At 36.9% G+C, this 15,441-nt stretch overlaps 1 pseudogene; it reads right to left on the bottom strand.

Moving 5' to 3' along the window:
* Nucleotides 1-11,579: 11,579 nt before the first annotated feature.
* LOC105532636 lies at nucleotides 11,580-12,760 on the bottom strand (annotated as a pseudogene).
* Between the last annotated feature and the right edge of the window lie 2,681 nt (nucleotides 12,761-15,441).

Here is a 15,441-nt window from a genome sequence, read left to right as displayed (position 1 = left end):
TTCAATTTTCCTAAATTTATTGAGGCTCATGTTGTAACCTATTATATGGTGTATCTTGGAGGAAGTTCATGTGCTGTTGAATAGAATGTGTATTCTGCAGTTGTTGAATGACATGTTTTGTATATACCTGTTAAGTCCATTTATTCCAAGGTATAGTTTAAATTCATTGTTTCTTTGTTGACTTTCTGTCTTGATGACCTGTCTAGTGCTGTCAGTGGAGTATTGAAATCCCCCACTATTGTTGTGTTGCTGCATATCTCATTTTTTAGGTCTATTAGTAATTGTTTTATTAATTTAGGAGCTCCAGTGTTAGGTGCATATATGTTTAGGATTGTGATATTTTCCTGTTAGACGAGGCCTTTTAGCATTATATAATGTCCCCCTTTGTCTCTTTTAACTTCCATTGCCTTAAAGTCAGTTTTGTCTGATATAAAAATAGCCACCTCTGCTCACCTTTGGTGTCCATTTCCATGAAATGCCTTTTTCCACCCTTTTACTTTAAGTTTATGAGAGTTCTTATGTGTTATGTGAGTCTCCTGAAGACAGCAGATCGTTGGTGAGCTCTTACCTATTCTGCAGTTTTGTATCTTTTAAAGTGGAACATTTAGGCCATGTACATTCAATATTTGCATTGAAATGTGAGGTGCTGTTGGGTTCATCATGCTCTTTCTTTCCTGTGTACACTGTTTTGTTTGTTTGTTTTGTGTTTTAACTTGTATTTTTGTTTTATAAGTCCTGTGTGATTTATGCTTTAAAGAGGTTCTGTTTTTGATGTGTTTGCAGAATTTGTTTCAAAATTTAGAGCTCCTTTTAGCAGTTCTTGTAGTGGTGGCTTGGTAATGGTTAATGCTCTCAGCATTTTTTTTGGTCTGAAAACGACTGTATCTTTCCTTCATATATGATGCTTAGTTTCACTAGATACAAAATTCTTGGCTAAAAATTGTTTTGTTTGAGGAAGTTGAAGATAGGGCCCCAATCTCTGCTAGCTCGTAGAGTTTCTGCTGAGAAATCTACTGTTAACCTGATAGGTTTTCCTTTATAGGTTATCTGGTGTTTCTGTCTCAGAAGTCTTAAGATTCTTTCCTTTGTCTTAACTTTCGATAACCTGATGACAGTGTGCCTAGGTGAAGATCTTTTGGGGATGAATTTCACTTGTGTTCTTTGTGCTTTTCGTATTTACATTTCTAGGTCTCTAGCAACACCAAGGGAGTTTTCCTCTATTATTTTTCCAAATATGTTTTCCAAGCTTTCAGAATTCTCTTCTTCCTCAGGAGCACTGATTATCCTTAGGATTGGTTATTTAACATAATCCCAGAGTTCTTGAAGGTTTGGTTCGTGTTTTCTTATTTATTTATTTTTTTCTGTCTTTGTTGGATTGGGTTAATTTGAAGACCTCCTCTTTGAGTTCTAAATTTCTTTCTTCTACATGTTCAGTTCTATTGCTGACACTTTCCAGAGCATTTTGCATTTCTAAAAGTGTGTCCAAGGTTTCCTGAAATTTTTTTATTGTTTTTGCTTTAACTATCTATTTCCTTTAATATTTCTCCATTCACTTCTTGTATTTCTTTTGGGTTTCCTTGCTTTGGGCTTTGCCTTTCTCTGGTGCCTCCCTGATTAACTTAATAACTAACGTCCTCAATTCTTTTTCAGGTAAATCAGGGATTTCTTCTTGGTTTGGATCCATTGCTGGTGAACTAGTGTGACTTTTGGCGGGTGTTGATAAGCCTTGTTTTATCATATTATCAGGGTTGGTTTTCTCATTCCTTCTCATTTGGGTGGGATCTGTCAGAGGGAAGGTCTAAGGCTGAAGGCTGTTGTTTGGATTTTTTTGTCCCAAAGGATGTTCCCTTGATGTAGTACTCTCCCCTCATTTCCTGTGGATGTGGCTTCCTGTGAGCTAAACTGCAATGATCGTTGTCTTTCTTCTGGGTCTAGCCACCCAGTGAGTTAACCCAGCTCTGGGCTGGTACTGTGGGTTGTCTGCACAGAGTCCTGTGATGTGAACCATCTATGGGCCTCACAGCTGTGGATACCAGTTCCTGTTCTGGTGGAGATGGTGGAGGGTGCAATGGACTCCATAAGGGTCATTAGCTTTGGTGGTTTAGTGCTCTATTTTTGAGGTGGTTGGCCTCCTGCCAGGAGGTGGGACTTTACAGAAAACATCAGCTATAATAGTGTGGAGAGGGACCAGTGGTGGGTGGGGCCCTAGAGCTCCCAAGATTATATGCCCTTTGTCTTCAGCTACCAGGGTGGGTAGAAAAGGACCATCCGCTGGGGGTGGGGCTAGTCACGTCAGAGCTCAGACTCTCCTTGTGTGGGTCTTGCTGTGGCTGCTGTGGGGGATTTTCAGGTCACTGTAGTTGTGTACGTAGGAGGATTATGACTGTCTCTGCTGAGTCATGGAGGTTGTCAGGGAAGTGGGGGAAAGCCAGTAGTCACAGGCCTCACCCAACTCCCACTCAAACTGAAGGGCTGGTCTCACTCCCACCATATCCCCCAAACAGCCCTGAGTGTTTTTCTAGGTGGAGTGTTAGATGGGCTTGAAAACTTTCCTGAGGCTTTCCACCTCCCAGCCGGGGAAGAAAAGGGCTTTAGTTCTTTCCCAACCTCTGAAGTCTGTAAGCCAGATTCACGCCCTCCCTTGAGTTCTGGCCAGGAGGCTTCTCACTCGGTTCAAATTGTTACAAAGTTTAGGTAGAGAATTCCTTCTCCCTGTGGAATTTTACCCCCTGTTCATCTGGACACCCTCCTGATGGATCCCTATGGTGCCAGGCAGGAATGGGCTGCTTGGGGAACCTGTGAGCTCCCATTGCCTTTTCACTCTTCCTATATCCCTGTATTTCACTTGGTTCAGCTCTCTAACTTGATTTGGTTCCAGGTAAACTCGGAAACTTCTCCTGCAAACAGACCTTCAGCTTCTTCAGTGGATGTGTGCATTTGGGAGAGGAAGGTGTCCCTTTCCCACTTCCACAACTGGGGCACTCACAGTATTTGGGGTGTCTCCTGGGTCCTGTAGGAGCAGTCTGCTTCCTTCAGAGGGTCTGTGGGTCCTCTCAGGATTGCTGGTTTTTTCTTTCAGTCGATCTGGAGCTGAAATTCAGAATGCAAGTCTCCGCATGCTGCTCTGTCCACAGCTGCAACCTAGTTTTGCCTCCTGTCCACCATGACCCACTCACGCATACGTCTTTATAATAGAACAATTTAAATCCCTTTGGGTATATACCCAGTAATGGAATTGCTGGGTCAAATGATATTTCTGTCTTTAGATCTTTGAGAAATTGCCACACAGTCTTTCACAATGTTTTAACTAACTGACATTCCCATCAACAGTATATAAGCATTCCTTTTTCTCCAAAACCTCGCCAGCCTCCTTTATTTTTTGACATTTTGAGAATAGCCATTCTGACTGATGGGAGATGGTAACTCATTGTTGTTTAGATTTCAATTTATCTAATGATTAGCAATATTAAGCTTTGTATTACATGATTGTTGGCTTCATGCAGATCTTCTTTTGAAGATTGTTTGTTTATATTAGTTTTTTAAATGAGGTTATTTGTTTTTCTCTTGTAAATTTGTTTAAGTTTCTTGCATACACTGCATATTAGACTTTTGTTGAATCCATTGTCTGCAAAAATTTGCATCTAACTCTATGGCTTTGAGCGAAATTCTTAGTCTTGATTTCTAATTTTATTGTACTGTCATTGAGAGATTGTTTGTTATGATTTCAGTTTTTTGGCATTTGCTGAGGAGTGTTTTACTTCCAATTATGTAATCAATTTTGGAGTATGTGCCATGTGTCAATCAGAAAAATGCATATTCTTTTTTTTTTGAGTGGAGAATACTGTAGCTATCCATCAGGACTTTTTGATCGAGTGCTGAGTTCAAGTCCTAAATATCTTTGTTAATTTTCTGTCCTGGTGATCTGTCTAATATTGTCAGTGTGGTGTTAAAGTCTCCCACTATTACTGTGTGAGAATCTAAGTCTTCTTGAGGGTCTTCAAGAACTTGCTTTATGAATCTAGCTGCTCCTGTGTGATCGATGTTTAATCATACAGCTCCAGAATACACATTTTTATCTTCAGCACATGAATCATTCTCAAAAACAGACCTTATGTCAGGTCACAAAACCAGTCTTAAAACATTCAAAAACACTGAAATAATATCAAGCATCTTCTCTGACCACAATAAAGGAAAACCAGAAATTAATAAGAACAGGAATTTTGGTAACTATACAAATACCTGGAAATTAAACAGCATACTTCTGAATGATCAGTGTGTCACTAAATAAATTAAGAAAGAAATTGAAAATTGTTTTGAAACAAATGATAATGAAAACACAACATTTGAAAACCTATGGCATACAGCAAAAGCAGTACTAAGGGAAATTAATAGCTATAAGTGCCTACATCAAAAAAGAAGAAAAACCTCAAATAAACAATATAATGACAAAACATAAGGAACTAAAAGTAAGAGCAAACCATATCAAAATTAGTAGAAGGAAAGAAATAATATAGACCAAAGAAGAAATAAATATAATTGAAATGGAGAAAAGAATAGAAAATATGAGTAAAACAAAAAGTTGTTTTTGAAAAGTTAAAAAAATTGACAAACCTTTGGTGAGACTAAGAACTAAAGCAGAGAATATGCAAATAAATGCAATCAAAAATGAAAAAAGAGACATTACAACAGATACTTCACAAATTCAATGGACAATTAGTGCCTACTATGAGCAATTATACACCAATAAGTTGGAAAATCTAAAAGAAATGAACAGTTTCCTAGACACATAAAACCTATAAAGATTGAACCAGAAATAAATCTATAACTTGAACAGATTCATAAGAAGTAGCGAAATCAAAGCTGTGATGAAAAGTTTCCCAGTGAAGAAAAGTCTGGAAACAGATGGCTTTACTGCTGAATTTTACCAAACATTTAAGTAAAAACTAAAAACTAATACCAATCCTACTTGAACTATTTGAAAAAATAGAGGAGGAAATATTTTCAAATTTATTCTATGAGACCAGTTTTACTCTGATACCAAAACCAGAAAAAGACACATCAGAAAAAAGAAAACTATAGGTTAATGTTACTGATGAATGTTGATGCAAAGATTCTCAACAAAATACCAGCAAACTGAGTTCAACAGCGTATTAGGAAGAACATTCATTATGACCAAGTGGGATTTATCCCTGGGATGCAAGGGTCATTCAACATATGCAAACCAATTAATGTGATATATCGTATCAACAGAATGAAGTATAAAAACCATATGATTATTTCAATTGATGCCAAAAATATATTTGATAAAACTCAACATCCCTTCATAAAAAAAAAAAAAAAATCCCTCAAAAACTGGGAGTGGAAGAAACATACCTCAATACAACAAAAGTCATACATTACAAGCTGACGGTTAGTATCACACTAAATAAAGAAAAACTGAAGCCTTTTTCCAAGATCTGGAGCAAGCCAAGAATGCCCATCTTCATCACTGTTATTTAACATAGTACTGGAAGTACTAGCTAGAACAATCAGACAAGAGAAAAAATAAAGGACATCCAAATTAGAATAAGTCAAATTATTTTTGTTTGCAGATAATATGATCTTATATATGAAAAACCCTGAAGTTTTCACTAATAAACTATTGGAATAAATAAACAAATTCAGTAAAGTTGCAGCATACAACATCAACATACAAAAATCTGTAGCATTTCTATATGCCAACAGTGAACAATCTAAAAACAATTTAAAAAGTAATTCCATTTACAATAGCCATACATAAAACTAAATACCTAGAAATTAAGCAAAGTAGTGAAAGATTGCTATAATGAAAAGTATAAAACACTGATAGGAGAAATTGAAGAGGACAGAAAAAATAAAAAAATTCTGTGTGCATGGATAGAAAGAATTAATATTGTTAAAATGTCCACACTACCCAAAGTAATCTACAGATACAATGCATTTTCTATCCGAATATTGCAATTGCTTCTAAGTGCAAAAACAGCAATTACTTTTGCACTAACCTAATATCACTTATATTCTTCACATAAATAGAAAAGCTACTCTAAAATTTTTATGAAATAATAAACATCCAGAATTGTCAATGCTATCATAAGCAAAAAGAATAAAATGGGAGGAGTCATATTACCTGACTTCAAATTATATTACAGAGCTACAGTAACCAAAATGGCATGATCCTGGCATAAAAACAGACACATACACCAATGCAACAGAATACAGAACCCAGAAACAATTCCATGCATTTTTAGTGACTTTATTTTCAAGAAAGGTTCCAATAGCATACACTGGGGAAAAGACAGTCTCTTCAGTAAATGGTGCTGGAAAAACTGAATATCTATATGCAGAATGATAAAACTAGACACCTATGTCTCACCATATACAAAAATCAAATCAAAATTTATTTAAATTTAAGACCTCAAAATGTGAAAAATTAGTACAAGAAAACTTTAGGAAAAGTTTCTGGGGCATAGGTGTGGGCAAAAATTTCTCAAGCAATACCCCACAAGCACAGTGAACCAAAACAGAAATTGATAAATAAGATTTTGCCAAGCCAAATAACTTCTGTACAATAAAGGATGCAGTCAACAAAATGCAGAGACAACTGAAAGATTGGAGGAAAATATTTTGAAACTACTCACGTGACAAGGAATTAACAACCACAATATATAAGAAGCTCAAACAACTCTATAGAAAAAATTTAATAATCCAATTTAGAAAATGGACAAAAGATATGAATAGACATTTATCAAAAGAAGACATACAAATGCCAGACAGGCATATGAAAAGTTGCTCAACATCATTGATCATTGGAGAACTGCAAATTAAAACTGCAACGAGTTATCACCTCACTCCAGTCAAAATGCCTTATATTCAAAAGGAAGCAATAATAAAGGCTGATAAGAATGTGGAGAAAAGGCCGCCTTTGCACACTGCTGGTGGGAGTGTAAATTAATACAACCACTATGGAAGACAGTTTGAAGGTTCCCCCAAAAACTAAAATTAAACTACCATATGATACAGCAAACCCACTGCCAGGTATATACCCAAAAGAAAGGAAATCAGTATATTGAAGAGATGTCTGGAGAGGTGGGGCCATGATTGCTGACTTGAAGCAGTGGAGATCAGAGACTCCCATCAATAAGAACTAAAACAGTGTGTGAATCCTGCACCGACAACGGAGGTATCCACGTTCTGTCATCAGGACTGACTATGGGATGGGATGACCCACAGAGAGGAAGAAACCAGCCTGGGAAACAGTGCTTTTGCACAATTTCTGTGCAAAAGAACTATGCAACCCATGGAATGAAAGATCCTACTCATGAGCCTATGCCACTGGGACCTAGGGTCCCAACCACGGAGCTGTGCAGATTCTCAACAGTCACTCAACAGTCACTCAGCTAGAAACTGCTTAAGCCTGCTGAGTTCCTTGGCAGAGGGGCGGCCGTCACCACAGCTGTTGCTGCCTGCTGTTTAAGCCATCTGAGTTCCTTGGGGGAGGGGTGGCAACCAACACTGGGACTGCTAGCTGCCTAACACACTAAGCTTCCAGAACTGGGAAAGGGTGGCAGCCATCTCTATAGCTCCAGGTAACACTTTTACCCTGCTAGAGCCTGGGATGCTGGACAGCCAGGTCCCAAGAGGTATTCCCCACAGCCCAACACACCAGCTGTGGAAGACTGCAGTCAGAGTGCCTCTTCAGGTCTGACCCTGACAAATGCCTCCTCACTGGGTGGGGCCTCTTAACACTGCTTTAGCTGTGTCCCAGATATTCTGGTACATTGTCTCTTTGTTCTCATTGGTTTCAAATAACTTCTTGATCTCTGCCTTAATTTTATTATTTACCCAGGAGTCATTCAGGAGCAGGTTGTTCAATTTCCATGTAATTGTGTGGTTTTGAGTGAGTTTCTTAATCCTGAGTTCTAATTAGATTTCACTGTTACGATTTCAGTCCTTTTGCATTTGCTGAGGAGGAGTTTACTTTCAATTCTGTGGTCGATTATAGAATAAATGCCATGCACCACTGAGAAGAATGTATATTATATTGATTTGGAGTGGAGAGTACTGTAGATATCTATTAGGTCCACTTGACCCAGAGCTGAGATCAAGTCCTGAATATTCTTGTTGATTTTCTGTCTCATTGATCCATCTAATATTGACAGTGGAGTGTTAAAGTCTTCCACTATTATTGTGTGGGAGTCCAAGTCTCTTTGTAGGTCTCTAAGAACTTGTTTTACGAATCTGAGTGCTCATGTATTGGGTGCATATACATTTAGGATAGTTAGCTGTTCTTGTTGAATTGATCCCTTTACTTTCCTTTTCTTATTTGATCTTTGTTGGTTTAAAGTGTCTTTTGTCAGAAACCAGGATTGTAACTCCTACTTTTTTCCACTTTCCATTTGCTTGGTAAATTTTCCTCCAGTCCTTTTTTTTCAGTCTATGTGTACCTTTGCACATGAGATGGGTCTCCTCAGTAAAGCACACTGATGGGTCTTGCCTCTTTATCCAATTTCCCAGTCTGTGTCTTTTATTTGGGCTATTTAGCCCATTTACATTTAAGGTTAATATTTTTGTGTGTGAATTTGATCTTGTCATCATGATGCTAGCTGGTTATTTTGCACACTAGTTGATGCAGTTTCTTCATAGTGTCATTGGTCTTTACAATTTAATGTGTTTTTGTAGTGGTTGGTACCAGTGTTTCCTTTCCATATTTAGTGATTCCTTCAGGAGCTCTTGCAAGACACGCCTAGTGGTGACAAAATCCCTGAGTAGTATTCCATTGTATATGTATACCTTGGTTTCCTTATCCAAAGTTAAGACAAAAGAAAGAATAAAAAGCGCCAAGTAACCTATAGAGAAAAGTCTATCAGATTAACAGCAGATTTCTCAGCAGAAACCCTACAAGCTCTAAGAGATTGGCAGCTGGTGACTGGCAAGATGGCCGAATAGGAACAATTCTGGTCTGCAGCTCCCAGTGAGATCAATGCAAAAAGGCGGGTGATTTCTGCATTTCCAACTGAGGTATCTGACTCTTTTCATTGGGACTGGTTAGACAGTGGGTACAACCCACAGAGGGTGAGCAGAAACAGGGTGGGGCATTGATTCACCTGGGAAGCACAAGGGGTCAGGGAACTCCCTCCCCTACCCAAGGGAAGCTGTGAGGGGCTGTGCCGTGAGGGACAGTGCACTCTGGCCCCAGATACTATGCTTTTCCCACTGTCTTCACAACCCATAGACCAGGAGATTCCCTTGGGTGCCTACGCCACCAGGGCCCTGAGTTTTTAGCACAAAACTGATTGGCAGGCAGACACCAAACTACCTGCAGGAGTTTTTTTTCATACCCCAGTGGCACCTGGAATGCCAGTGAGACAGACCTTTTTAGCCTTCTTAAAGAAATAGATGCAAGTCAAAATTTTATATCCTGCCAAACTAAGTTTCATAAATGAGGGTAAAAAAGTCTTTCCAAGATAAGAAAATGCTAAAGGAATTTATCACCACTAGATCAGTCCTACAAGAAATATTAAAAGGAGTTCTAAGCATGAAAGCAAAAGGGTGATACTCATAATCATAAAACCACTTGTAAGTGCAAAATTTACATCCTATAAAGCAGTGACAAAATGGAGACTACAAATCAGCTAACAACACTGTGACAGAAAGAAAACCTCACATGCCAATATTAACTCTAAACACAACTGGCTTACATTTTCCACTTAAAAGATATAGACTGGAAAATTGGATACAATGAAAAAGACTTAACCACTTTCTGCCTACAAGAGACACAGAAAATGGCTAAAGGCACCTACAGATTTAAAGATGTGAGAAAAGATATATCACATACATGGAAAAAAAAGTAAGTAGGAGCAGCTGTTCATATATCACATAAAACAAACTCTAAATCAACAACAGTAAAAAAAAGGACAAAGGAGAGCCTTGTATAATGATAAAGTGGTCAATAGAACAAGAATAAGTATTCTAAATATGTATGCATTAAATACAATAGCACTCACATTCAGAAAACAACTACCACTAAGCTTAAAAAAGAAATGAACAGCAATAAAATAATAGTGGGGGACTTTAGCACCACACTGACAACACTAAACAGAGCATCAAGGCAGAAAATTAACAAAAAATTATAGTTAAACTAGACTGTTGACCAAATAGAACTAATAGACATTTACAGAACATTCTACCCAGCAACTGCAGAATATACTTTTTCTCATCTGCACATAGAACATCCTCCAAAATTGGTCCTATCCTGGGCCATGAAACAAGTCAATAAATTCAATAAAAAGCAAAATTCTATCAAGTATCTTCTTGGACCACAATAAGATAAAATTAGAAACAATGCCAAGTAGAACTCTCAAAACTATACAAGTACACTGAAGCTAAACAACTTGCTCCTAAATAACTTTTGAGTAAACAACAAAATTAAGGCAGAAATAAAACAAATTTTTTAAATGAATAAAAATAGAGATACAACATAGCAAAACCTCTGGGATACAGCAAAAGCAGTGTTAAGAGGAAAGTTTATAGCATTAAATGCCTACATCAAAGGCATAGAAAGATCTCAAACGAACAACTTAACATTGCACCTCAAGCAATTTGAGAAACAAGAACAAACTAAATCCAAAGTTAGCTTAAGAAAATAAGTTACAAAGATTATAGCAGAAATAAACAAGATTGAGACCACAAAACTATGCAAATTATTAACAAAAAAACAAGATTGAGACCACAAAACTATACAAATTATTAACAAAAAAGTTTGTTCTTTGACATAATAATGAAATTTATAGACCACTAGCTAGATTAACCAAGAAGAAAGAGAAGATTCAAATAAACACCATAAGAAATAATAGAGGTCACAATAGATTCCACAGAAATGCAAACGATTATCAGAGACTACTATGAACATTGCTATGTGCACAAACTAAAAAATCTAGAGGAAGTAAATAAATTTCTGGAAACATAAAACCTACCAATATTGACTAGGAAGAAATAGAAAAAAATAAATTCATTGAGATAGTGAGTAGAAGGATTGTTACCAGAGGCTGGGAAGGGTAGGAGGGGGTTCGGGGGGATGTAGGGATGGTTAATGGGTACAAAAAAAAATAGAAAGAATGAATAAAACCTAGTATGTGATATTACAACAGGGGGCTATAGATAATTATAATTGATATTGTTTGTATGTGTGTGCCTATCCAAATCTTATATTAAAATATAATCCCCAGTGTTGGAGGTGGGACCTGGTGAGAGGTGATTTAATCATGGGGGTGGATTTCTCATGAATGGTTTAGCAGTATTTCCCTTGGTACTTTTCTCATAATAGTGAGTGAATTCTCGTGAGAGCTGGTCATTTTAAAACGTGTAGCACCTCTCCTCTCACTCTCTTGCTCCTGCTTTCACCATGTGATGTTACGCCTCTCCCTTTGCCTTCTTCCATGATTAGAAGCTTGCTGAGGCCTCCTCAGAAGCAGATGATGCTGTGATTTCTGTACAACCTGCAGAATCATGTTCCAATTAAACCTTCTTGCTTTCCTTTTTTTTTTTTTTTCAAGAAGCACACTACAATAGTTAATTTTATTTGTTCAAGAACTCATTGCAAGCATTAAACCAAGCATAGGCTTTGATTCTGTGAGCCCAAATTCACATGTTGAAGAAGATCAAAGCAAACTGTGATCCATGTAAATGGATGAAAACTAAAGGCTCAGAGTTAATCATATTGTAGTTTTTAAACTTCTACAGCCTAGAGCTCAGTAGTCACAGGTCTTTTAGGTCCTTCTGGATGTTCCACAGGGTATCTGTACTTTTCTTGAACTGAGCAACCTCATTATCCTTTAGCTTCTGGTTGATCCCCGGGCATTGAGGATACACAGAAGGCTCAGGAAGACTTCGTTCTTGATGCCATACATCCCTTTTACCATTGTTGACATGGGATGAATCCTGGGTAGATTATTCATCACGGATTCAATAAGACCAGTCACACTTAATCCAATAGCCCAGTTGGTATATCCTTTTAGCTTGATGACTTCATGGGCACTTTCAACCACTATCTTATGCACTTCCTTCCAATTTTCACTGTCATCGTCAGTTCCTATTTCTGGATTCAATTCCTGGAGAGAAAAACCTGCCACATTCACGCCAATCCACACAGCCACATTTGAGTCGCTATGTTCCCCCAAAATCCATACATGGCAGCTGCTGGGATGAATGCCAAGGTTTTCAGCCATAAGGCAGTGAAATCTAGCAGAATCCAGATTACATCCACTTCCAATCACACTTTGGGTAATCCACTTATTTTCCAGGTAACATATATAAGAATGTCTACTAGGTTGGAAACCACAATTATGAGGCATTCAGGAGTGAACTTGACCATCTGAGGAATAATGAATTTGAAGACATTAACATTTTTCTGCGCCAAATTGAGACGCCTCTCCCCCTCTTGCTGACGGACTCCTGCAGTTACCACTACAGTCTTAGAACTGGCGGTCACAGAACAATCTTTATCTGCCACAATTTTAAGTGTCTGGAGAAATAAACTCCCATGCTGTGGATTGATCATTTCTCCCTTAAGCTTACCTTCCAAAACATCCACAAGAGCAAGTTCATCAGCCAGAGACTTTCCCAGAACGCAGATAGCACATGACATACCAACTAGTCCAAAACTCACTGCAGTGATCTTATTGTTTTGGACTGTTGCCTCTTCTTCCACAACTGGTGCAATGAGTTTTTCCTTAAGAGTTGCCATTTTGTACAGGAGAGAAAAGGCTCTGGAGACCGCTGTAACAGTCATGTGGAGGAGACAATGTCAGCTGCGTCAAAACTTTCTTTCTTTATAAATTACCCAGTCTTAGGTATTTCTTTATAATCATGTGAGAACAGTCTAACACAATAATTCAGTTGCACAGTTTAGAGTACCTAAAAAGAGTTATAATTGGATTGTTTGTAACACAAAAGATATATACTTCAGGGAATGGATACTCCATTTTCTATGATGTGATTATTATGTATTGTGTGCCTGTACCAAAACATCTAATTTACTTCACAAGTATATACACCTACTATGTACTCACAGAAATTAAAATCAAAACTAAAACAGCATTGTACTAGTACAAAAATAGACACACAGGTCACTGGAACAGATTAGAAAATCCTGAAATAAAGCCATGCATCTATGACCAACTGACCTTCAACAAAACCAGCATAAATAAGCAACGAAGAAAGAACTCCTTTTTCACTAATTGGTGTTGAATGAATTGGCCAGCCATATGCAGAAGAATAAATCTGGACCTTCACCTATCATGATATACAAAAATTAACTAAAAATGGATTAAAGACCTAAATGTAAAGCCTGAAACTATAAAAATTCCAGAAGAAAATCAAGGAGAAACTCTTCTTCTGGTCATGGATTTAGGAAAATAATTTATAAATAAGACCTCAAAAGTGAATACAAAAAAAAAAAAAAAAAAAACCCAAATAGACAAAAGGGACCAAATTAAACTAAGAAGCTTCTGCAGAGCAATAGAAATATTCAACAGAGTAAACAGACAACCTACAAAATGGGAGAAAATATTTGTAAATTAATCTTTTGACAAAAATAATCTTAAAGGAACTCAAACAACTCAACAAGAAAAAACAACTTCATTAAAAAGTGGACAAAGAACAAGAATGAGCATTTTTTAAAAGAAGACATACAAGCAGCTAAGAAACATGAAATAATGCACATCAGTAATAATCAGATAAATGCAAATTAAAACCACAATGAGAAACTAGTTTATACTAGTCAGAATTATTATTATTAAAAAATCAAAAACAGTAGATGTTGGCATGGATGTGGAGAAACACAGATGTTTATGCACTGTTGCTGGGAATGTAAGTTAGCACAAGCCTCGTGTAAAACAGTATGAAAATATTTCAAAGAACTGAAAATAGAACTACCATTCTACCCAGCAATCTAACTACTAATCTACCCAAAGGAAAATAAACTATTGTATAAAAAAGAAATCTGCACTCATATGTTTATTCATAGTAGCAAAGTCATGAGATTAACCTCATTGTCCTCACTGGTTGATTGAATAAATATAATATGGTACACATACACAATGGAATACTATGCAGCCATAAAAAGAATAAAATCTTGTTCTTTGCCAGAATATGGATGGGGCTGTAGGCCATTGTCCTAAGCGAAATAACTCAGAAACAGAAAATCAAACACTGCAGGTTCTCACTTATTAGTTGGAGTTAAACAATGGGTACGCATAGGCACAAAGATGAATGTTATGAACACTAGGGGCTCCAAACAAGGAGAGGGGGAGAGGAGTGTAAGTGTTGTAAAAATATCTCTTGGGTACAATGTTCACTATTTGAATGATGGGTACACCAGAAGTTCAAACCTTACCATTATGCACTATATTCATGTAAGAAACCTACACATGTACCCCTTGAAAATAAAGTTAAAATGCATATTCTATTTTGGTTGTGCATAACATGAGTGAAAAATATGAGAAAATAGGATAAATATTTTATTTCTAGTGTGCTCCCCTCCACCAAAAATGATGAATGATAACAAGTGTTGTCAAGGATGTGGAAAACAGGGTACACTTGTACCTAATTGGTAAAAATATAAACTAGTAAAACCATTTTAAAAATTGTATGGCGCTTCCTCAGAAAGATAAAAATAGAATTACCATATGATCCAGCAATCCAACCCCCTTGTATTTACTCCAAAGTTATGAAATCTGTATGTTAAAAAGAAGTCTGCATTTTCATGTTCATTGCAGCACTGTTCGTAACAGCCAAGTTATAGAATCAACCTTAGTGTCTATCAAGATGAATGTTGGCATGGATGTGGAGAAACAGGGATGCTTATGCACTGTTGGTGGGAATGAAGAAAGATATGAAGATGAATGAAGAAAGATAATGTGGTGTATATAGGCATGTTTTATTTAATTCCACTTCACAGTTATTGCCTTTTTTTTTTTTCTTCAAATTGAAGGTTTGTAGCAATCCTGCATCAACCAAGTTTATCGGTGCCATTTTTCCAACCGCATGTGTTCACACAATGTTTGTGTCATATTTTGGTAATTCTCACAATATTTTAAGTCTTTTCATTTTATTATATTTGTCATGATGATCTGTGATTAGTGATCTTACTATTGAAATTGTTTTGAGAGGCTAATTATGCCCATATAAGACAGTGACCTTAATAAATATACAAGTGTATTTTGACTCATCTACTTACTGGCTTTTCCCCTATCTCTCTCCCTCTCCTCAGGCCTCCTCATTTCCTGAGACACAACAATATTAAAATTAGATTAATTAATAAGCCTACAATGACCTCTAAGAGTGCAAGTCAAAGGAAGAGTTACACATCTCTTAATTTAAATCAAAAGGTAGAAGAGACTAAGTTTTGTTAGTAATAAATGTCAA

This window comes from Mandrillus leucophaeus, unplaced genomic scaffold (assembly GCF_000951045.1).
Source record: "Mandrillus leucophaeus isolate KB7577 unplaced genomic scaffold, Mleu.le_1.0 Scaffold976, whole genome shotgun sequence".
Classification (NCBI taxonomy): domain Eukaryota; kingdom Metazoa; phylum Chordata; class Mammalia; order Primates; family Cercopithecidae; genus Mandrillus; species Mandrillus leucophaeus.
The sequence above is the reverse complement of the archived record's forward strand: the minus strand, read 5'-3'. Positions and strand labels throughout refer to the sequence as shown.